At 54.2% G+C, this 22,541-nt stretch overlaps 4 non-coding genes across 4 annotated transcripts; all 4 read left to right on the forward strand.

Moving 5' to 3' along the window:
• Positions 1-807: 807 nt before the first annotated feature.
• TRNAL-CAA lies at positions 808-889 on the forward strand. The gene has a single exon. It is a non-coding gene; the product is annotated as a tRNA-Leu (tRNA).
• Positions 890-14,533: 13,644 nt separating this feature from the next.
• TRNAI-UAU lies at positions 14,534-14,627 on the forward strand. Its single transcript has 2 exons — positions 14,534-14,571; positions 14,592-14,627. It is a non-coding gene; the product is annotated as a tRNA-Ile (tRNA).
• A 6,104-nt stretch (positions 14,628-20,731) lies between these two features.
• On the forward strand, positions 20,732-20,803 carry TRNAE-CUC. Its single transcript has one exon. It is a non-coding gene; the product is annotated as a tRNA-Glu (tRNA).
• Positions 20,804-22,079: 1,276 nt separating this feature from the next.
• On the forward strand, positions 22,080-22,151 carry TRNAA-UGC. Its single transcript has one exon. It is a non-coding gene; the product is annotated as a tRNA-Ala (tRNA).
• The last annotated feature ends 390 nt before the right edge of the window (positions 22,152-22,541 follow it).

Consider the following 22,541-nt stretch of genomic DNA (forward strand, 5'->3'; position numbering starts at 1 on the left):
CTGCTTTCTCTCCCACAATGCAATGCACTGCTCCCACACTTGCTCACACGGCTCCGGCCCTCCAGTTGGACCCCTCCCCCTGTCTGCCTGCCCAGCTCACTCCCCTGGCCTTCCCCGGCTCTTCAGCGCCACCAAGAGCCCTTGACCAAGTGCCGCCCAGTCCCCTCTGGGGCCTCTGCTGGGCCCAGTTCTCCCCGGCCGGCCGGCGGCTGCGTCAGGGGCTGCAGCCCAGCTCAGAAAAGGACGGGGCTGGACAAAGCTGAAACCTGATTTCAAGGACACTTCAGTGATGCCCTAGTGTCGTAGCTGGGTCCAGTCCCAGGAATGATCAAAATTGGGATTTTAATCGGTTCAATTAAATGCTCTGCCGGTGCCCCTGACTCCCAGCCCGCAGCCCCTGCTGTCCCAGCCCTGAGCTCCCAGTCAGCGCTCTGCCTGTGCCTCTCACTCCCAGACCACAGCTCTGGCTTGTCGCTGGGGCGCTGGGCAATGCTGTGGAAGTGTGTTATACACAGCCAGTCCGGATTCTGCAGGAGTTTCCTTTCTCTGAGCAGGCTGTCTGCAGGGCAAGAAGCTTATGCAGCTTCAACCTTCCTGGGTCTGACCCTTGAGCATTCAGTATCCCTGTCCCACCAGCTGCATCCTGCTGTGCGACTGCACATGGCTAAGCAAAGGGAACGAACCACCAATCCCCTGTGCTTTGGGAGCCAGGTTTGCGGTGGGAATCCTGTAGTTCAGATGACTTCACACCTGGGCATTGTGATTCTTTACCAGTTTCTCTGGCATTGAGGCATTACTGGGCTCAGAGCTGTGATGCCCAAGTGGTTAAGGGGTTGGAGTCAAAATCCAATAGGGTTCCCCTGCACAGGTTCAAATCTTGCTCACAGCGAGGCCTGTCTTTTAGCCAGTCTCTCACCCGGCAACACCTCTGTACAACCCCCTGAGACACTCTCAATTCTCTCCCCACCCCAAGTAAATCCTGTTCTGCTCCTTTCATAGAGATCCCTGGGACACCCCCTCACACTGTGTCCCTGAGGGGTCAGGCAAACTCTCAGCACCTGAAGCCACTGCCACTCACCTGGTGCCCCATAGATCAGCCATAGCCCTGGTTCTGCTCCTCCCTCTAGAGTGTGAAAGGAGCTGAGTCAGCAACTCCATGGGAGCTACGGGGCTGCAGAACCAACAGAAAAAAAAAAGTGATCAGCTGTTCAGTGGGGTGCAGGAGGGGCTGGCGGGGGATGGGGAGGAGCAGGGAGAGGAAGAGGTGGGGGAGGGAGAGGAATGGGGCAGGAAGATGCAGGATGGGAAGAGATGGGACAGGGGTGGGGGCTTGGGGGAAGGGGTGGAGTGGGGACAGGGCCTAGGGAGGAAAGGGGGGGATTTGTTCCGGGACAGCCCTGAAGGGAAGCACCGACTATCACAGTGACAATACAACTGACCAGCCTTGCGGGGGAGGCTGAGGGAGATCCGCACTCACCAGGTCTCTTCTCTCCCCCACGGTGAGCCAGACACTGCTCTCTCCTGGCTCTCACTCTAGCAGCTGGACGCCAAGGAGCCATTTCCCCACAGGAAGTGCATTGAGTGCCCCTGTGGTGCTGGCGGGCTGGTGCTGCTGCTGCCGCCTGTGGGGCTGGCAGGGGGGCTGATGTCTGCACAGACTCTCAGCTGCCAGGCCGGAGGGGGCACTTGGGACCTTACCAGACTGGCTCAGTGAAGACGAGGGGTTGACAGAGCAATACAGACGCTCTCCAGAGCAGGGAGCAGCAGCCGCCCATGCAGCCAGGCAAGGAGCATTTCCCACAGCCTGGCGCCGAGCGGGAGGCGGCAGCTGCTGTTCCAGCTCCTCGGGGACAGGCCCTGTCAGCCAACAGCCACTTCTTACTCCCCACAGCTAAGGGCGCCGGGTTCCTCTGGTGGGGGTGTGGAGCAGCCGTTCGTTTTCCTGTTCGCACTCCTCTGCGGTGTGAAAATCGGGGAGGGGAGGCAGAAGCCCCACGTCCCTCCCGAAATGATGCCCAGTGGGGGAAGCCAGGACAACAGGGTGGGGCGGCAGGTGGTGGCCAGACTCACCGCCAGGGTCTAGTCTAGCTCAGGGTCCAGCTCAACCTCCTCCCCGCGCCACTGGCCCCCAGTCCCCTTCCACCACCAGGTCAACCCGGGCACTAAGGCAGGAACGGGGTGAGGCAGCAAGTCAAGCTGAGCAAGGCAGGCAAAAGCGAGTCTTGTCTTCATGGGCCGCTCACAATGACGTCCTTTTTGTGTGCATCTGCAAATACCTCCCAGACAGAGAAGCAACAGGCCAAAATATTGCTACACAGTTGCCAAAGTAGCTCAGTTGGGAGAGCGTTAGACTGAAGATCTAAAAGTCTCTGGTTCAATCCCAGGCTTTAGCAGGATCTTTCATCCTCTTTGTGCAGAGGCAGCTTGTTCTCTGGAAGCACAGCAGTGCCTGTACCCAAGGTGAGCAGCACTGCCCTGGGGCAAAGCAATTTTGGGGGCCCCTTCTATTAAAAAAAAGTGGCAATACTGTATTCTCATGGGGCCCCTGCGGGTCCTGGGGCAAATTGCCTCACTTGCCTCCGCTCTGGGTGGCCCTGAAGGTGAGTCTCTGATCTTGGGCTTTGCAGTAGGAAAACATAGAATGGGCTTCTGCCCCTAGTTGGCCCACCTGACCTTTAACAAGGAGAGATGGGAGCTGTCTTTCCCAACATGGTAGGAAGAGAGCAAGGCAGGGTGACCCTCAGGAATGGTGCCAGAGGGCTGCTGGGCAGTGACAGGCAGGGATTGGGGATGAAAACTCCTCTGCGCAGCTGAGCGAGGGCAGTACCAGGGAAGGGGCGTCTGTGAAAGTGGCCCTGTGGATGGTGGCAGGGATTTGGAGGCCCAAGAGGAGGCGCTTGATGTTCAGTGCCTTGGAGCAGCTGGACTTGGCCATGGTGGGTGTTCAGGAAATGCACATTAACAACTCTAGGGTAGATCAATGGGCAGAGGGTGATTGGAGGAAGGGCCTCCTGGCCAGGGAAGAATGATGGGGCTGGAGTCTTGATCTTCACATTCGCGGTGCGAGTACAGAAGGGGCTGGAGCTCCGACCAGGGAGGGCATTACTGGTGGGCTTTGTGCTCTGTGGCACTGGTTACTGCTATATTAGTGTGTATGGTCCCCAGTTAAGGCATGAGAGGGAAGATCAAAGGCTCCCTTCCTCTGGACTGCATGATGTTTGTTGTTGGGGGGGGGATTTTAATTGTGTCAGCCGGCCTGAGGACCGCTGGTCCCGTTTTCCCAACCATCAGAAGAAACATTTTTACAATGAGCACTACCTGGCACAGGTCTGTAGTGAGGTCAGCTTAAAGGAGCTCACTCCAGCCACAGAGGGGGTTCACCTTTCTGCGGGGACAGACCAGGACTTGCACTGACCGGATTTATGCTTAGCTTTTGTGTCTTTAGCATGTTGCTTGTCAGATTCTTTCTTGGTCTGACTTGTTACACTTTGACACTTAACAGGCCAGAGTTTGTGCACCCTCCTATTATCCTCACTAGGATCTGATTTCCAAATTTTGAGGAATGACTTTTTGCCTCTAACAGCCTCCATTACTCGGCGGTTTACCTAGAGTGGCGTTCTGCTGGTCCTCCTATTGTCATTTCTGATTTAGGGCAAACGTTTCCGCTGAGCCTCTAATTGCAGTGTTTTTAAACGGTCTGCATGCTGCTTGCAGGCACCTAACACTTGTGACAGCAGCTCCTTTTAATTCCCATCCAACCATCTGTACTTATGCCGATAGGTCGACTTTAGGTCTTTAACTTTGAGCAGTATCTGAGAAGATGGTAAATCGGGCAGAAACCCGTTCGACAAACCTCTTCATTTCCTTGTTATTTCCTGACTTCTTCATTCATCCCCTTTTCCTTATTTCCTGGCTGAGGCGGCGGCTTGCCAGGGAGCTCCCCGGCACCTCTGGCTGCCTGGGCTGAAGGCAAGAGGCAGGCCTGGGCGTGGCGAGGGCCTCCTGTCCTGGAATGAGGCTGCAGTGCTTCCTGGTCCCCTTTTTCCCACCCACACCGGCAGGCGGCTGCTGCGGGAGAACACGAGGGAGGCTCTCGGGGCGCTAGGCAGCGCTGTGTGTGTGGCTGTCAGGGGAAAGAGCCGAGGCTCCCGACTTGACCTGCCATTGACTTGCGTGGCTCTGCGCGCCGTCAGCCGGGGCGGGGCGGGCCAGGCTGCGGATGTGACTCAGGCTTGGGCCGCATGGCCGCGCTTTCCTGACGAGGCATGAGGCAGGCCAAGAGCTTTGCAGAGTGTACAGGGAAGAGGGAGGGAGGCGTCTTCGAGCCGGCCTGTCTCCTCCGCTTCTCCCTTGCTCCTTGGGCGGAGGCGGGAAGGGAGCGAAACGTTCCCGGCTGAAGGTTTTGCGCTCGGCCTTGAGGATTAAACCTGAGGCTCCGGCGTGGCTGCTGGGATATGGGCTTTTGCAGCGCGGCCCCCACACTCTTGTAGGTAGCAGGTGACCCCACTGTGTCCAAGAGCGAGCCTTCGAGGCGACAAAAGGAGAACATCACAGCTTCCAGCAGACCTTGAGGAGCCCACGAGGAGCCTTCAGTGGCATCCCTGGGGGAGCATAAACTCCCCCTCCTGTGCCCAGAACACAGAGGTTGATTAATCAAAACCCTCTTCTGCCAGCACCAGGCCTCCTGCTTCTTACACTGGGCCTGCAAGCGAGGGGGCGGCTGGCACAGCACCAAGAGTCTAACCTGTGCGGCAGGAGGCGGCTGACGCCCGCAGCCTGCTGGGGAGCTCCCAGAAGTTATTAATGGACAGAGACTCCTCAATGCCCTTAGTAACAAGGGTTTGGGGGTCACCGAGGCCAGTAAGGGGTCACTATGTCGGCCCTATAACCCTGGGTGTCAGGTCACGGTGCAGCTTTGATCTAGAGCTCGGATCCCAACAACCAACCAGCAGCCCACAGCCTCCCCCTGGGTCTGCCCCACCTGGTTACTCCTTACAGGCCAACCTTACCCCCCTTCCAGCCCCGGATTCGCCCCCTAATCATCCTACTGCCGCTCAGAGCCACAGACGTGGAGGTGCTGAAGGAGGGAGGGGTGACTCTAGGGTGGGGTTCTTCTCTAAAGATGGCTGGCAGAAAGGTGGTGCTCAGCTCTGTCAGCGACCTGCCCAGTTGCCTCGCTGCCAGGGGATGCAGACGTTTCTGTAAGGCCATTAAATGGGGTATTTGGCTTCTGAATGAATGTGAGGAATGTGCAATCCTGAGAGGGAATTTCCATCCCTCTTTCCATTGTTCTTCTGGGCCCCAGTGGCCTAATGGATAAGGCATTAGCTTCCTAAACCAAAAATTGTGGGTTCAAGTCCCATCTGGGGTGAAAAATGCCTTTCTTCTTGTATATTGCAAGGAAGCCTTGGTGTTATTTTCACCAAGGAAGCTGGGAGACGTTTGAACCCAAAGTACTGGATCTTGGGAGCAAACGCCCAGAAATGGCATCTTCCACTTGACAAATGCTTTCTAGACCCATCAGTAGCAAACACTTAATACTAGTGTTTGTCTGAGAATAGAAGGAAGGGGAGTGTTTACTCCGACACCTCAGTGAGTGACACAGACAGAAAGAGCAAGGCCGTCCTGAGAGAGAATGGATCTGTCTGGAGACAAAGCAGAACCTGAGAATGAGCAACGGTGTGAAAAGAAGAACTTCAAATGTGTGTTAGGTGTTAGATAGGTTGGTCTGACAAATTTCAAGAAAATACCAGTGCTCGTAGACTGATGCGGACACTGGCTGCTTCTGATCTTTTACTGAGAGTTCATTGAGAAATATTTTCCTTAACTCTGTTATGGAATATTAGGTGGGCTATGAAGGCACCATTTCTCCTGCTTTTGCCCTTCGAGACAACACGGCTACATGGCATGCGGCCAGTGCTCACCTTCCAGTCAACTGCTAGAGAAGACAACACAGACAGGGATGGCAGCAGGGCAGACTGGAGCTCCATGGAGATGGTGGGACCAGGTCTCATCAATGGGGAAGTGGCCACCCCACCATGCACAAGGCTGAGCCAGCAAGTGTGGTGTGTGCTCCATGGTGCCCCTACTCCCTGCATGTGGTGGTGGAGGGCAGTTACTGAGTTCGGTTGGTCTGGCAAATTTAGGGCTTGGCTACACTTGCAGAGGTAGAGCACTGGGAGTTAAACCACAGCAGGGAAACCGCTGCCGTGTGTTCACACTGACAGCTGCAAGCGCACTGGAGTGGCCACATTAGCAGCTCTGGCAATGCCACAGAGAGCAGTGCACTGTGGTAACTATCCCAGTGTGCAAGTGGCTGCAACGTGCTTTTCAAATGGGGGACGGCGATGGAATGTGACAGGGAGTGTGTTGTGTGTACGTGGGGGGAGCGACAGTGTGTTTGGGGGGGCTGAGAGTGTGTCAGCATGCTGTCTTGTGTGTTTGGACAGCAGCAGACCCCCCCTCTCGCACACACACTCACAACAGCAGCATTCCACACTAATGGTTGCTTTGTCCTGGAGCAGATAAGCAGCCGGCTGTCAGAAACGGAGCTTTGAAAGGGGATATCCGCATGCCTGCAGCCGATTTCAAAACAATGACCAGAGTGGGCACTTGACTTCAGGGGATTATGGGATGTTTCCTGAGGCCGATCACAGTGCAGTAACACAACACATCATCCACCCTGACGCCCGGGCATTTCAGCAGAGGCTCAGCGAGCTTTATGCTTCTCATGGAGGTGGATTACCAGGAGAGCTCCAGAGCCCAGGTGCTCCATGTGCCTTGCGAGTGTGGACACCTCAGGAGTTAGGGCGCCCGGGGCTGCTTTAATGAGCGCTAACTTCCAATGTAGCCAAGCCCCTAGACCGGGGTAGACAATCTATGGCACGTGTGCCGAAGGTGGCATGTGACCTGATTTTCAGTGGCACTCACACTGCCCAGGTCCTGGCCACCAGTCTGGGGGACTCTGCATTTTACTTTAATTTTAAATTAAGCTTCTTAAACATTTTAAAAACCTTATTTACTTTACATACAACAATAGTTTAGTTATATATTAGAGACTTATAGAAAGAGACCTTCTAAAAATGTTAAAATGTATGACTGGCAAGCAAAACCTTAGATTAGAGTGAATAAATGAAGACTCAGCACATCACTTCTGAAAGGTTGCCGACTCCTGCCCTAGACTATGTCACTTGTGTGACTTACTTGTGCTATTGTAATAAATACAATAGACGTGCAATGGTCAGAAATCGCACCAGCATCAAAATATATTGCAGGGAAACCCTAAGGAAATTAAGAGTTTAAATTATCCTCCACATGTCCCGCATCCCACTATAATGAATCCAGCCCACAGGTCACATGGGCAGAAGTATCAGTGTCAGGATGCTACATTGTTAGCACAGTAAATGAAGCTGCAAAATAAATGATGTTTAAATGACCTCACTCTATTTTTTACAATCCTGTGTTAAGAGGTAATAGATACAGATGGACACCAGGCAGGGTTGTTTGGAGGATGAAGCCTTTATGCTTCCATCCCCCACCACTGTCAAGTTTTAGCCAATTAGGACAAGTCAGCAAATAAGAACAACCTCAGGTGTCAGTAACTGCTGCAGGTAGCATAGTCCTACAGGGAGCAGTTTCTGGCACTACACCTGCACAGCTCTGCTCCCCGGCTCTTCTCGGGCTCCTGCTCTCTCCTTAGCTCCACCCCACTCTGGCCCAGGCAGTTCCAGCTCCCACGGAGGATGGGACCCCCTGGCTTGGTGACTCCCTCATTACACTGCCTGGCCTGTCAGTGCGGCTAACTTGGAGCTTTGGCCTCTCCCCATTGCCCAGGGGACTGTCAGTCTCAGGGGCCTGATTTCCCATTGGCCCTTCCCCCTTCTATTGGTGCTGGGAACTAGCCAACCAAACCCCCACTAAGTTTCATTAAGGGGCCAACAGTCCCTTACACGAGCCAGTCCCATGAGGGTCACCAATGTGCAAAGAAGGCAGCACAAGCTGGTCCCATGGTGTAATGGGCAGCACTCAGAACTCTGAATCTTGCAAGCTGAGTTCAAATCTCAGTGAGACCTTGTGGTAAAGCCCTGGAGCTCACAGTGCTCAACTTCCCTGTCTCCAGCTGTGCAAGAACCAGTCTTTCCCATCCTGCTGGCTCAGGCTCTGGGTGGGGTGGTTCAGGGCTCTAGAACTGGCTACTGAGGGTTGGGATTCTCATGGCTTCACCTGATGCCCACAAGTTTGGCCATCTTGCTTGCAGCCACATGTTGCCTCTTGCCCACATGGCATTTAAAGGAAGGAGGGCCAGGGCCAGGCTTCATAGTCAGGGAAAGGCAGGAGGGAGGCAGAGTCCCAGTCGGGAGCCCAGCACCTCTCCTCCTCTGGGCACCTAGAGCAGAGGCGGCTGGTGCTGACAGCTCCAAGGGAAGGTTTAAAAGCCACAGAGCAATGGAAGGCCAAGCTAGACGAGGGCAGGACCATGCCTATGCGTGGCCAGCAGACAGCCACAGAGACCCACTGGGCCAGCCTGCTCCCTGCCATGCCAAACCCCCACTGAAGGCCACCCACAGGCCAGCATGCAGGGTGGCTGCTGATGCTCTGTGGCCAACATCAGAAGAGGGTAGGAAAGCAGGACCAGCCCCCTGGTGGGGCCTCTGACCGTTCCCAATCAAGGTGCTCACTTTGGCAGTGGAGCCGCCCATTTTCTTTGTCAAGTCAGGAAGGGCAAAGGCGAGACTGGAAGCACCTGGGGCTCATGTCCCAGCCTTTGTAACGCCCACCCCCCAACTCCTTCCCGGGGCTCTAGCTGAAGCCAGAGCATTGGCCTGAGTGACCAAGAAGAGGTTCCAGCTGTGAAGGGAGCAGGACTTGCAGCACAAAGTGAGCACAACCACGAGGGGACTCAAATCCTGAATCATCCGATCCACAGGGAGATGCCTTATCCTTTAGGCCACATGATGAGGGGGTCTAAGCCCTTCTTTGGAAAAGCCGGACACTGTGTTTCTCAGGTCATCTACTGAGGGGAGCCGAGACTCTCTGGGCACAAGAAGTCGAGTTCCCAGCGACACGTGAGACTTAATTCTCTGGAGCCAGGTGCAGGGTTTTGGCAGGGAGGCTCAGGCATGGGGGATTGGGGTGCAGCGGACGGAGCAGCTGTCTAGGTGTGGAGATTCAGTCTCACTGAGGGAGGAGGACGAGGAGGAACCCTGCTAATAGGCAGTGGCTGTGCAGAAAAAGAGGAGGGGTTCCTGGGAGGTTTTTTTGCCTCTATTTACCTGCCTGCTCGCTCTTGTGGTAAAAGGAGAAGACCCAGCCAGCGAATCTGGTTAGCTCCGTTGGTTAAAGCATCAGGCTCTTAATCTGGGAGCCCAGGGTTTAAGCCACCCCTCTCTAAGCACTCAACTTTTAAGTTGCCTTGTGTGCCAGGAGTCCAGTGATTCCTGGTGGTATCCAGAGCTACACACGGATTCCCAGAAGCCGCAGCAATTTCCTGGAAAGGCCCCTTTCTCCTGCTGAGTTCTTAGGAAGCAGGATAGAAGCCCACATCTGCAGGAGCGGGCCCAGAAAGCGCAGTCTCTGGCTGGCAGGAAGCGCTGTGGGGCCAGGTGCTGAGAAAGCCGAGGGGAGAAGAGAGCGGGAGCAGCTGTGAGTGCAGAGTGCAAACCTGCCAGCTGAGGGTCACAGGTGTCTAGAGACTGTGACGCCATCTGGTCCCCTGGCGTAAAGTTCAGCTGTCAGAACACTGACTAGTGCGAGCTGAGCTCAGATCTCAGGGGGACTCTGGGACCTGTTGCTTCATACCTAAGTTGGAGTTTCAAGGCTTTGTCTTGCTCTTTCAAATTACGCGGGAGCCGGTCTTTTGCCTGCTGGCTGTTGTGACTTGTGCACCAGAGGGGACGCCGGAGTCAGCAGACTGGCCTCGCCTGGAGCCCTATAGGGAAGGATGGGAGCTGGCTTTACTCTGAGTCCTGCAGCTGAGCTGCAGCCAGGCCTAGGAGACAGCCCTCTTGGTTGACCTACTGGCCCAAAGTCATGTTGGCCATGATGGTCTTTCCCCAGGAATGCTGAAGGGCGGGCCTGGGGCGGGGGTGCAACGTCACACCCTCCTCCTGAACTTACTGCCAGAGGCTTGGACACTGTCCATGGCGGAGGTGGGATGCCTAAAATCCCTGCTTGTCTCTGGTCACACACCCTTTCAGTACCTTTAAACTGTATGATCTCCTACATGGGTGGTCTAGCAAGGTATGGGGTTCCTGGTCCCCGGCTGCCTGAAAACATGTTGGGGTGTAGTATTGCTAACAGAGTTCAGACAGCAATATATGTTAATGTGTAGGTGTCTTGACATTTAGCCACAAATGTGCCTCGGTTTCCCCTCCCACACAGCAGCGTAGACCTGCTATGCTTTTGCTGCTGTGCCAAGCTTCCAGCCTGTTTACAGGTATGAGTTGAAAAGAAACAATGCTTGTGGGACTGTCTTGTCACCATCCCTAGCATGTACAAAAGTTTTTTTTTCCCCCACAAATCAGGTATGTCCCTCATCTTTAAAGGTTTACCACTAGTATTAACTCCTTGGTCTTGATGACGTAGCAAAAGACCCCCAGATTAACAGCAAATCTACAGCAGACAGGTTTTGTTCACACAATTTAACTTGTTTAGTGTCTATTACATTTCCCAATTCCTTTGTGTACCCTCGTAAGTGCTCTGATGCAGATTGTTCTGCCTCTTTGGAGAAGGTTTTAAATTCAGGCATGTGCTTGAGGTGTTGGCAAGGAAGGGTGCACTGCAACCATGCCTGCCCTTGGCCCAAATCACATATTCCTTCAAAGCTTGTAATGTCTTTTCCCCTCACCCACGTATCGAACAAATCTCTCATTTCATTTACATAAACCACATTACTGAATCCAGATCCCCTCTTAAGACTCCTGAATTTAACCCTGTAGGTTTCAGGTGTCATCTGAAACTGTTTTAAAACTAGTTCCTTACATTTACCATAGTTTGTAGCATCATCAATAGGCATCTCATTCAATATGTCCATAGCTCTTCCAGTCAATTTGGCTACCAATGTGACCATTTTTTGATCACCAGGGATTTCACAGAGGTGCAGAGTCTCTCAAAGGTGATGAAATATTCAGCAATATCACTGGATTCATCATACTGTGGACATAGTCACTCCCATTTGTGGATTTTTGGGGAAGTGGAGCCAGCTGCTGGAGGGTTTTGTCTCTTCCACTGCATAACAGCCAGTCCATGCTTCTGGGCCTCAGTCTGGGCCTCTATTTCTCTGTCTCTTAACTCCAGGGCTCTTGTGTGAGCAGCTCCCTCCCTGGCTGCCTCTGCTTCCATAGCCCTTCTGCTTCTTTGAGCTTCAATTGAAACTCCCGGTCCTTTGCCTTCTCTTCTGCTTCCAGTCTGGCCAGCTCTAGTTAAGTAGCTGCCTCTCTGGTAGTCATTTTCCTCCTTTCTTGTGCTGAGACACCCCCTCTGCAGTTCACTGAAACTGGGATGCACTCAGCTCAGGGGGCTTCTTAGTTAACAGAGACTTTCCCAGCGCCCAGTGTTCAGCCTTTCTGGGCAGCAACTTGCAACCTGTGCAGTTCCAGCTTCTTCTGCTCTTCACTCTTCATTAGTTTGCTTATTTTTCTTTCCCTATTTCCCTTACCCGAAAGGAGCAAACAGAAAATCATAAACCAGTAACCACTTTGTCTGTTCTCTAGCCACCACACCCAACTCACTACCAGTCTCTCAAAGCAATCAGCTGTGAGTCTGGAGGTCAGGACTGGGATAGCAAGGGCTGCGGGTCAGGAGTGAGGGGCACCGTCAGAGCTGGAGGGAGCCCAGGGGCCTGCGAGTCGGGAGTGAGGGGCACCGGTAGGGCTGGGGGAAGCCGAGGGGCTGCGTGTCGGGAGTGAGGGGCACCAGCAGAGCTGTGAATCTGGAGGTCAGGACTGGGATAGCAGGTGTAGCGGGTCGGGCGTGAGGGTCACCAGCAGTGCAGTGACTGGGGAGCTCAGCGGGAGCCCAGGGGGCTGCAAGTCGGGAGTGAGGGGCACCAGCAGAGCTGTGAGTCTGGAGGTCAGGACTGGGATAGCAGGGGCTGCGGTTCGGGAGTGAGGGGCACCGGTAGATCTGAGGGAAGCCCAGGGGGCTGCAGGTCGGGAGTGAGAGGCACCAGCCACGCAGTGACTGGGGAGCAAAGTGGGGAGCCAAGGGGGCTGCGGGTCAGGAGTGAGGGGCACCGCTATAGCTGGGGGGAACCCAGGGGGCTGCGGGTCGGGAGTGAGGGGCACCAGCAGACCTGTGAGTCTGGAAGTCAGGGCTGGGATAGCAGGGGCTGCAGGTCGGGAGTGAGGAGCACCAGCCGCTCAGTGACTGGGGAGCTCAGCGGGGAACCCAGGGGGCTGCGGGTTGGGACTGAGGGGCACCGGTAGGGCTGGGAGTGAAAACTGTGCAGTTCAGAATGTGAATAGTGACCTCGTCTCCTTCCTGCACCTGCTCTACATTGCTCCACAGCAGCTTCTCCCCCTGCAGAGTCACCCCAGCACGGCAGTGCAGCCGCCCAGGGTTCAGCAGGGGCCCCTGGCAAGGACAGTGGGTGCAGCTAACAGCCCAGTGTGCCTGGCCGTGAGGCAGCTGTAAAAAAGCAACACACCCCCCCAGAAGTACAGAGACTGAATTCCCCAACTATAACATCATGACCCCCTGTAGAAAGCCACACGTGTCAGTTGTATTTTCACAGGGAGATGCAAAAATCAAGTGACACCAATTTTCAAGTTGAGTAAATAAAGTTGAGGAGATAGTTATTAACCTCACAAAAATATACTAAAGATCCCTCAACATAACACCTGAAGGTGAAATATGAACAGAGACAAACCTTGTCAGCAAAGGCTCATTTCCCAAACGATCCTCAAAATGTTACTAATTCCCACCCCTCCTCCACAGGAGCTCTGTGCAGTGTAACTGTTCTGCAGGCAGCTTCCCATTCAATGCTGTTGTGGGACATTCCCAGGCCTGGAAATGTACCAACGACAGAATTTGAAGAGCAAACCTGGCTCCCCGCACCAGGCAGGATTTGAGTGTTTTGTCCCTGTCACTTAGTCTTTGTCAATAGTACAGACGCCTGGGGCAGGACTCCAGGCTCTGCTTGAGGGATCCTGGCACAGGGACTGCAGGAGGGAGGGGGGCAGAAAGGATTGCAGGTTCTGACCTGTGCTCTGGAGAGGAGGTAATAATTGAAGGGGGTGTTTTTGACTATTCCCCTGCCTCAGGGTCCCCAGGGCTAGAATTCTACATTCCACAGGGCCAAATAAGGGGGTGATGCCATGTGGTCAATGAGAACCAGTGCTCCAGGTGAGGTTTGAACTCACAACCCCAGCATAGTTCCTCTTAGCACTGCCCTGTAAGTACTACACACTAACCAATTGCACCACTAGAGCACCTGTTAAATATAATTCTGAGACCCCCCTAGGCTGATACAGGCAAGGAGTGACCCCAAAACAGTCTCAGTGGAGGTGAGAGCCGGTAGCGACAAGTGTTGTACTCGGTGGGGTGGATCCTTCTTAATGGTTCCAGGCACCATTTGACACCTTGTGGTCCCACCAGGAGCAGAACAGGCTCCCTAAAAGCAGGGCCGCCCAGAGGATTCGGGGGCCTGCAGCAAAGCGGGGGAGGGGACATAAAAAAGGTGCCATCCGCTGCGGCGCTTGTACTCACTGGGTGGCGTCCGAGTCTTCAGTGGCAGCGGGTCCTTCACTCGCTCCGCGTCTTCGGCAGAACTGAAGGACCCGCCGCTGAAGTGTTGCCGAAGACCCGGACCGCTGCCGGGTGAGTAAAAATTAAAAAGGCGCCTCTAGCCAGGGAAGGGATTCTTGGCCAGGGCTTGTGGGGCAAATTGCCCCACTTGCCCCCCGCACTTGCCCTGCCTAAAAGTAGCAGCCACTAGAGCCCAAACAGTAGCCCCATCCCTTCCACTCGAGGCCACGCCCCTGCCCTCCCTTCTCCCCAAGGCCCCGCTCCTACGCTGCCTCTTCCCCCAAGACCCCTCCTCCCACTCACTGCTCTCCACCCCCTCCCCCACTCACTCGCCCTTACGGTCATTACAAAGTGGCAAGGCAGAGCCCTCCCATTTTTAAAAGCCCTGGGGTGTTGTTCCCCCCTGTTCAGGCACCCCTGGGGCCCTGCACTTCACACAGCTCTCCCTGATTTCAGCTGTTAGTGAGGGAGCCTCACTGCTAGCGCAGACTGGGCAGTTTCTTGCATGAGAGACTCTGTCCCAAAGCAGGACTAATGCTTAGAGCTGGTTACCAGTGATTTCAGCTCTGTCGGTCTGCAGCAAGACTCTCCATTGAGTCTTAACCAGCTCTGTTATTACACAGGGAAGAACAAAAGGGTCAAATGGGGCCTGGAACCCTTAAGAAGAATCCACCCCATTGAGTACCAACACTTGTTGCTACCTGCTCCCAGCCCCACTGAGAATGTTTTGGGGTCACTCCTTGCCTGTATCAACCTAGGGGGTCTCAGAGAATGATAACTAGCAGGTGCTCCAGTGGCACAATTGGTTAGCGCACAGTACTTATAGGGCAGTGCTGAGAGGAGCTATGCTGAGGTTGTGAGTTCAAGCCTCACCTGGAGCACTGGTTTTCATTAGCCAAATGGCTTCACCCCCTTATTTGGCCCTGTGGCAGGTAGAATTCCAGCCCTGGGGACCCTGAGGCAGGGGAAGAGTCAAAAACACCCCCTTCACCTATTACCTCCTCTCCAGAGCACAGGTCAGAACCTGCAATCCTTTCTTCCCCCCCTCCCCTGCAGCCCCTGTGCCAGGATCCCTCAAGCAGAGCCTGGAGTCCTGCCCATCCTTGACCCCTGAGCCTGGGGAGGGAGAGGAGCAAGGAGCCATTGTTAGAGGGCTTTCCCTTCCCCTGCCCACTTCCCTGGCTCTTGTCACACAATCGATAAACAGCAAAAGACCAGAAGTCAGAAACGCAGACAAAGGGATGTTTACTGGGGTTAGTTTCCCAGCAAGCAGATTCCGAAACCCTTCACACCAGTCGGGCTTATCTCTATACACCGACAGAGTCTGTTCCCCAGTGTCCCCCTTCCCAGCTCTGACACCGCAGTTCTTAAAGTCCAGGCCTGTGCAGGCAGCCTGAATATCTCTATTCTAACAGCCATCGGTCCCTGTGGGAAAATGATCTATTCAGAGTTGTCCCTAGACATTTTGGTGCCCTACACGGCACCCCCGTCCCCCAGCCCGAGCTGGCAGAGCGGAGCGGGCTGGGGCCAGGTCACTCCACTTCCCGCCGCCCGGTAATTGCAGGGCAGGCCTGACCCCACACTCACTGGGCGGCGGGAAGTGGAGTGATCCAGCCCCAGCCTGCTGCACTCTGCTCCCAGCCTTGGAACATGGGGGGTGGGGGAAAAACACCCCCCAGCACTCACCAGTGGTGTGGCTGGGAGCTGGTGGAGCAGAGCAGGCTGGGGCCAGGTCGTTCCATTTCCCACCGCTCGGTGAGTGCATGGTGCACCTGATCCCTCCTGCCGTCCACCGGGGTGTAACTCAGGGGAAGGAGCGGAGTGGGGGGTGGATGGAGTGGAGCGGGGGGGGGGGCAGAGGTGGAGCAGGGGCAGGGGCAGGGGCAGCTTTCCTGGCCGGCTCAGCCAGTCGGGGGATCGAGGTCGCCACTGGAGCAGTACCCAGCTGCGTGGGGCACCGGGAAATTTGGGGCAATTTGGTGCCTCCACATCCCTTAACCAGGCAGTGTCCCTGTAGTGTGGGCTGTCTGCATAGGTCCTTTCTCAATCTTTCTCACCCTCTTGTCTTGAGTCTCCTGTGTCTCTGCTTTCTAAGCACAGACTAACTCTGGCTGTTCAGAGGAGGGGAGGCCCATGCCTATGCGTGGCCAGCAGACAGGGACAAAGACCCCTAGCCAGCCTGCTCCCTGCCATGCCAAACACCCACTGAAGGCCACCCACAGACCAGCATGCGGGGGCGGCTGCTGATGCTCTATGGCCAACATCAGAAGACGGTAGGAAAGCAGGGCCAGCCCCCTTGGTGGGGCCTCTTACCGTTCCCACTCCAGGTGCTCACTTTGGCAGTGGGGCAGGAGATTTTTCCCCAAGAGGCTTTTCCCCAGCTGGCGAGAAGCAGAGAAACACCCAGGATCCCAAGGTGCTATGTAGCAACCCCCCTCCAGCACAGGGACAGGCGCACACTTGGAAGAGGGAAACTGCTCCACACACTAGCCCGGGCAGCCGCCCATTTTCTTTGGCAAGTCAGGAATGGCAAAGGCGAGACTGGAAGCACCTGGGGCTCATGCCCCAGCCTTTGTGACACCCAACCCCCAACTCCTTCCCGGGGCTCTAGCTGAAGCCAGAGCATTGGCCTGAGCGGCCAAGAAGAGGTTCCAGCCCTGAAGGGAGCAGGACTTTCAGCCCAAAGGTAAAACTGAACAAACACAACCACGAAGGGACGTGACCCCTCAATCGCCTGATCCGAAGTCAGACGCCTTATCCATTAGGCCACGTGGTCACACAAGAAAAAATATCTCCAAGTACTTCTTTAGAGAAGACGGACACTGTGTTTCTCAGACTCAGGTCATCTACTGAGGGGGGTTGAGACTCTCTGGGCACAGAAGTCGAGTTCCCAGCGAGATGTGAGACTTAATTCTATGGAGCCAGGTGCAGGGCTTGGCAGGGAGGCTCAGGCATGGGGGACTGAGGTACAGCGGATGGACCGGCTGTCTAGGTACAGAGATTTAGTTGCACTGAGGCACAGGAGGGAGGAGGAATCCTGCTGATGGTCAGTGGCTGTGCAGAAAAAAGGGTGTTGATTCCCCCATCCTAAATGGGCTGGTTGGCTTGACCCTTCTCCCCTCTGCAGAGCGTGGTGGTGACTGCAGCTCACCCCTTGTGGGGCAGGAGGGCACAGGTGCAGGGTGCTGGGCTCAATGCACCTGGAAGGCAGCTCCAGTGCGGTGGGGCAGGGCAGGGCCTGTGGTGTCTGTTCTGCGTTGCCTGGTGCTGAGCCACTGCACAATCCCCAGCCACGCCGCACAGCGCACCCCGAGAGGAGGTGGGGGGCCAAGCAGACGATCCAGCACGAGGGGGAGAGGATGTGTGGTTGGGGGAGGAAAGGCCTTGGGCTGCACTGGGGGAGTGCAGAGCAGGGGTGACACCCCAGAAACCTGCAGCAAAGGGATGGACAGGTGGGCTGGGTGGATAGAAGAGGCAGCAAGCCTAAAAGAGGAGTGGGGTCTAGTGGTCAGAGCAGAGAGGGGGGCTGGGCGCCAGGACCTCTGGGTTCTATCCCTGGCTCTGGGAGTGGAGGGTGGGTCTAGAGGTGAGAGCAGGAGGACTGGGAGCCAGGACTCCTGGGTTCCATAGTAGCGGCTGCTTTTTCCTGTGTCTCCCTCCCTACAGATCCCAGCCCAGCCCCCTAGCAGAATCTGACTGGGGGAGGGGGTTGCCCTGCCACTCAGACTCGTGATTTGAACCCCTCCCCCCACGGGCTCTGACATAATGGAATCTCCCCCCACCCAAGTCAGAAAGTAGGAGCCCCTCCCCACATGTGGAGGAAGCTAGTGAGTTTCTTGGGGGTCTCTGGCAGAGGTGACAGCACCCACCAGACACCCACTCATGGTTGCAAGGAGACCCCCCTGCACCCTCCTGCACAGCCCCCTGCTATGAGGGGCCAGGGGCGCCCAGCCAGGGTCAGGAGGTGAGATGGGGTCGCAGTGGCAGGAAGGGGGCAGAGCTGGGGATGGTGCCAGGTCTGGTGCTGGCTACACGGGGAAAAACCACACTGCTCCCCCGCAACACACACACACACACACACACCCCTCCTGGTGTTGGGAGGGGAACACGAGAAAGGACAAAAGAAGCAAGAGAAGAAGAGAAAGGAGGGAGGGATGGATGGAGGAGAAGGTGAAACAAAAAGGACAAACCCTAATGTCCCCAGTGATTCTAAGGGACAAAATCCCAGGTGCGGAATAAAATTCTGCCTCCTTAAGTTCATGTTTTCCATGCCTAGAATTCAACTGTCACCAGATGGATCAGACTGAACAGGTTTCAAACCTCGAGGAGGCTCTTACCTTCTAAACAGGGACGGCTGTTTTCTAGTAAAATCACTAAAAGGGAAGGAGAAAACTCAAAAGAGGCTCCTGGCGCTCACGTACATGAACCCGAATACTCCCTCAGTGCTCAAAGAGAGACCTGGAGAAGGAGACTTGCTGAAGCAAAGCCACAGGGGTCTCTGAGGTTTCCCTGGCCCCTCGCCCCTGTCCTGCCTGCCTGATGTCAGCATCTCTCTGTGAGGTCACCACCTCCCCACCACCTTTGACCAATAGTCTGAGGTCCTGCAAAAGGCCTTTGTGATGTCACTGCCGCACCCCTCCCTTGCTGTGCTAATGTCCTGCCCCTGGCCAGGCACTTTGGAGGTTTGAGCTACTCCCTGTGGATCACCCAATTAAGGAGCATCAGCTGTACAACTGACCCATTGAGAGAAGGCAGATACACCTTGTGACTCAGCAAGGTATGCAGGGACCTGCCTATGGACAGAACTCCGGTTTTTCTATGCCACGTGCTGGATAGAGTGTCCTTGAGACAAAGAAAGCAAAGACCACATGGCAAGAGACTATAAAAGGCTGATGCCTCATCTCCAATCCTGCTTCATACCTCCGGAGTGACTTTGCTACAAACTGAAGCTCTGTACAAAGGACTCAATGTCCCATCCCAGCAGTGGATGGACTCTAGAGACTGTATTTGAACCTGCAATTTATTCCATCACTGCTACAAGCCTAAACCAAGAACTATGCCATTACTGTATGTGAAGAGTTAAAATCCATGTGCATTTTGTATAACAACCTGGTCTATGGATTGTGCCAGCTCTTTTCCAGACCCAAAGTCCAGGGAAGAACATTTAATGAATACTTTGATAAAATGTTATTAGTATAAAATATATAAGACCATGGGCGGAGACATTATATAACCTGTTAACCATTGGCTCAGAGCCCCGTTACATGGAATCAGAATGTGATCAGCTCACACCCAGGGGTAGCAAAGTCAAGGGACCAGAGGCCTAGCAAATCGTGATCAGCTAAGAGAAAGCTGGGTAAACAGAAAGCCTTGCTTGCTAAGATAGGCCTGGTCAGCAAATTGCCAGGTGTTGGAGCTAAGAACTAAATAACTGTGTCTTATTCAGAGTTGCAGATTGAACAAAGAATCCCTGTTCCTACTGTGTTAGTCTCTTCTGTAGGGAGACGTTCTTCCCACAGATGCAACCTTGAGTTTATGAGAAGTTGTCACATGTCAGTATAAGTTATGGCATCCTTCCACCTCCCTTCCCAGGGACCAATGCCTGCCTTTAGACACACAGAAAACAATCTTTATTGCCATATACTTTCACTGTTTCTTTGCTTTAACCCCTAGGAATCTACCTGTTGGACAATCAAAGGAGTTGCTCCATTCCAATGGACCCCAAATCAGAATTCAACATAGATATTTTATACAACTAACATTGTATCAAAGTATTCATTAAATGTTAACTTGCTAATTTAAGACCATGGGCGGAGACATTATGTAACCTGTTAACCATTGGCTAATGTGCTTATCTTGTCTTGCTGCAAAGCCTATCCTGGGGTGTGGAACTTTCATTCTGGGCTGTGACTATAAGCAGAAGAGTGACACCTAAGGCCTGTTGCTGCTGCCCAATATGGGCCTTAAACTCATGATGGCAGGATTAAGAGTCTCACACTCTACCAACTGGGTTAGCTGGATTTGAAGTCAGTCAACTGCCCAGTCGCAGTGTAAAAGGAGCCTGAGGGTGTTTATTTGTGGAGCTGAGGTTCCCTGTCTGACATTTGCCTTCTTTCCTGGTTCATTATGGCTCCAGCGAGCAAACCAGAGCTGTTACAAGGCTGGTTAGATGCTGCTTTCTAGCCCAGAGAGCTGGGGTTGATTTAACATGCTGTCGCCATCAGCTGGTCAGAGTAACCAGGGTGGGAGGGTGGAATTTAGGATTCTCCCACCAAGGGGAGGTGCTGTTGGACTCATCTAGTGGGGGAGAGTCCGAGTCTGAGTTCCCACATGCCACACACACATTTTCACAGGGAATCAGGTCCCCTGGGGAAAAACTCAAAAGAAGCCCAGGCCCAGGAGTGTCAGAGAAGGGAATCACTGTTTGCCTTAAGAGATGGGTGAGGGAAACCTGCAGGTCCTTAGATCCCTCCAGCGCCTGATAGAACCATTTGTGGGGAAGGGCCAGGGAATCTGAGGAAGACAAGGAAAGGGGTCAGCGCTGTGGTTGCTTGTTGAGGACACAGAACTCACAAGATGGCAAAGCTCAGAGCCCCGTTACACAGAATCAGAATGTGATCAGCTCACAGTGTGGGGGAGCAACACCCCTCCCTTGGTCTCTGTGCCAGAGCTCCTATCAGCTCAGTGTCCTTCCCACAAGAGCGGGCTGCTGAGAGGGCTGTGATGGGGTAAATGAAGACAGAGGAGGATTGTTCCTCATGGGTTTTCTTTGTGTTGCTCTGTGATCCTGCTGGAGGAAGCTGAAGCATCATTTGAGTTTGTTTCAGTGGCTTGGGTTGGGCTCAGGTTGTGACCCTGAGCACAGGGGTTCCTGCACTCTGCTCCTAGGCCCTCAGGGAGTAGATAATGGAGCAATTTCAGGAAGTGGCTAGAAAGTAGCCTAAGAAAGTGTAGCATAAGTGAGAAGAAAAACAACATATTCTCTTCCCTGATGGTCTAGTGGTTAGGATTTGGCACTCTCACTGCCAAGGCCTGGGTTCAATTCCCAGTCAGGGAAAAGTGACTTTAAACCAAAAAAAGCTTTGATTTTTCTTCACTTGCGATGTAAATAAATCCATGCTATTTTCCTGATTCCCCCATCTTCCCAGTGTCTCCATGGCAGCACAGCAAGCAGGTCCCTGGGGTGGTCAATGGAAAGGGGAGGCTTCAGCAGCAATTAAGCCCTCTCAGTCCCTCTCAGATGGAAGGACTTGCCACCAAAAGTGGCAGCGGTAGAGCTGCCATTGATTACAGCTTTTTTTTTTCCGCTTGGGGTGCCAAAAATGCTGGATCAGGCCCTGCGCCAGGGAAGACAATTTGTTAAATCCCAGATGAGTGCAGTTCTATCAGTTCTCAGCCTGAGTCCTTAGGTCTTAATCCTGAGGATAATGTCCCACCATGGGGCCATTTCCTGCCTCTCTTTCCTAGGGAAGCACAATTTTCCTTGCACAGACACAGGAACAGCAAGATCTTTCTCTGTCCCTTGTGCAAAGCAGGGGGCCAAATTCCATGGAAACAATGGACAAGCAGGGGGCCCTGGGCACATCCAGCCCTGGCCGTGAGATGTTCCCTCCCCGCTTTCTTTATGCCCCTGTTGTTATTTCATGGATTGTCTGGGATGGGGGAAAAGCTGAGTTCACTGCAGGTGGAGGGGAAAAATGACCCTGAAAATCTCAGGCCCCAACCCCTGCTACCAGGATCACCGAGGTGCGGGGAATCTGCATGGGAAAGGGACTGTGTGAATTGTCAAGGTGGGGAATGAATAACAATCTACAACTAGATCCACCTCATTAACCACCAGCACAGGCTAATCCTGCTGCCGATAGAAGGGAAACTGGGAGCGATTCTTTGCTGCTAAGCCATGGAAACAGTGACCCAATTGCACCGCAGTGAATGTGCAGGGGAAAGCTGGACTTCACAGGCAGGTGGCAATAGCAGATCCTAGAAACACCTGGAGCTTCCCACACCACTGCTGCCACCAGGGTCAGGTGCTGAGTGACTCACAGCGCTTCTTCCCTCCCATTACCTTCCAGCAGGAGGTGACAGCACCCCCCACCCAATGCTGGGGATAGGGCTGAGTGTATCTCTGCACCCTGAGTCCAGGGCACCCACTCTCTCTGCCCCACACATCGAATCTGGCCCTGCTGCAAAGTGACCCCTAAGAACCAGCAACCTCCAGGACAGCAAGTTTGGCCTCAGAGCAGGGAATGTGTCCCCCAGGCTGCTCTTAGGCCACTGGGTGCTCTGGAAACAAAAGGGCTCTGAGTGTAACCTATAGCACACATGGCCCATGTGGGGATGTAGCTCAGTGGTAGAGCACATGCTTTGCATGTATGAGGTCCTGGGTTCAATCCCCAGCATCTCCAGGTTCTTTTCACCCTGCTGCTTTGCTCATGCCCAGAGGGGATGTGACCCTGCAGGAATTTCAATCCTGCTCAGTGAGAGGTAAGTGCCAATTGCATGGAAGGTCTGGGGGGGTTTCTGCTCCTAAGTCTCCTCTGTACATTTAAGATTCCCACCAGCTGTGCTGCTTGGGACAAGGGTAGATGAGAGAGGAGAATCTGCCAGCACTGGAGGGGAAAGGTCCCATCTGCACAGACTGAGAGGCAAACACTAGACTTGTTTCTTGTCTGGGCCCAATCTTTTCACCTGGTATAGTCCGTGTTCCAGCTCAGGTGGTAGCTGGGGGATGTCTCATGACTGCAGCCATGTTTGTTCAGTTCCACCCCCTTATACAGCTTTGGTACAAGGCAGGA

The sequence above is a fragment of the Mauremys mutica genome, chromosome 22 (genome assembly GCF_020497125.1).
Source record: "Mauremys mutica isolate MM-2020 ecotype Southern chromosome 22, ASM2049712v1, whole genome shotgun sequence".
Lineage (NCBI taxonomy): Eukaryota > Metazoa > Chordata > Testudines > Geoemydidae > Mauremys > Mauremys mutica.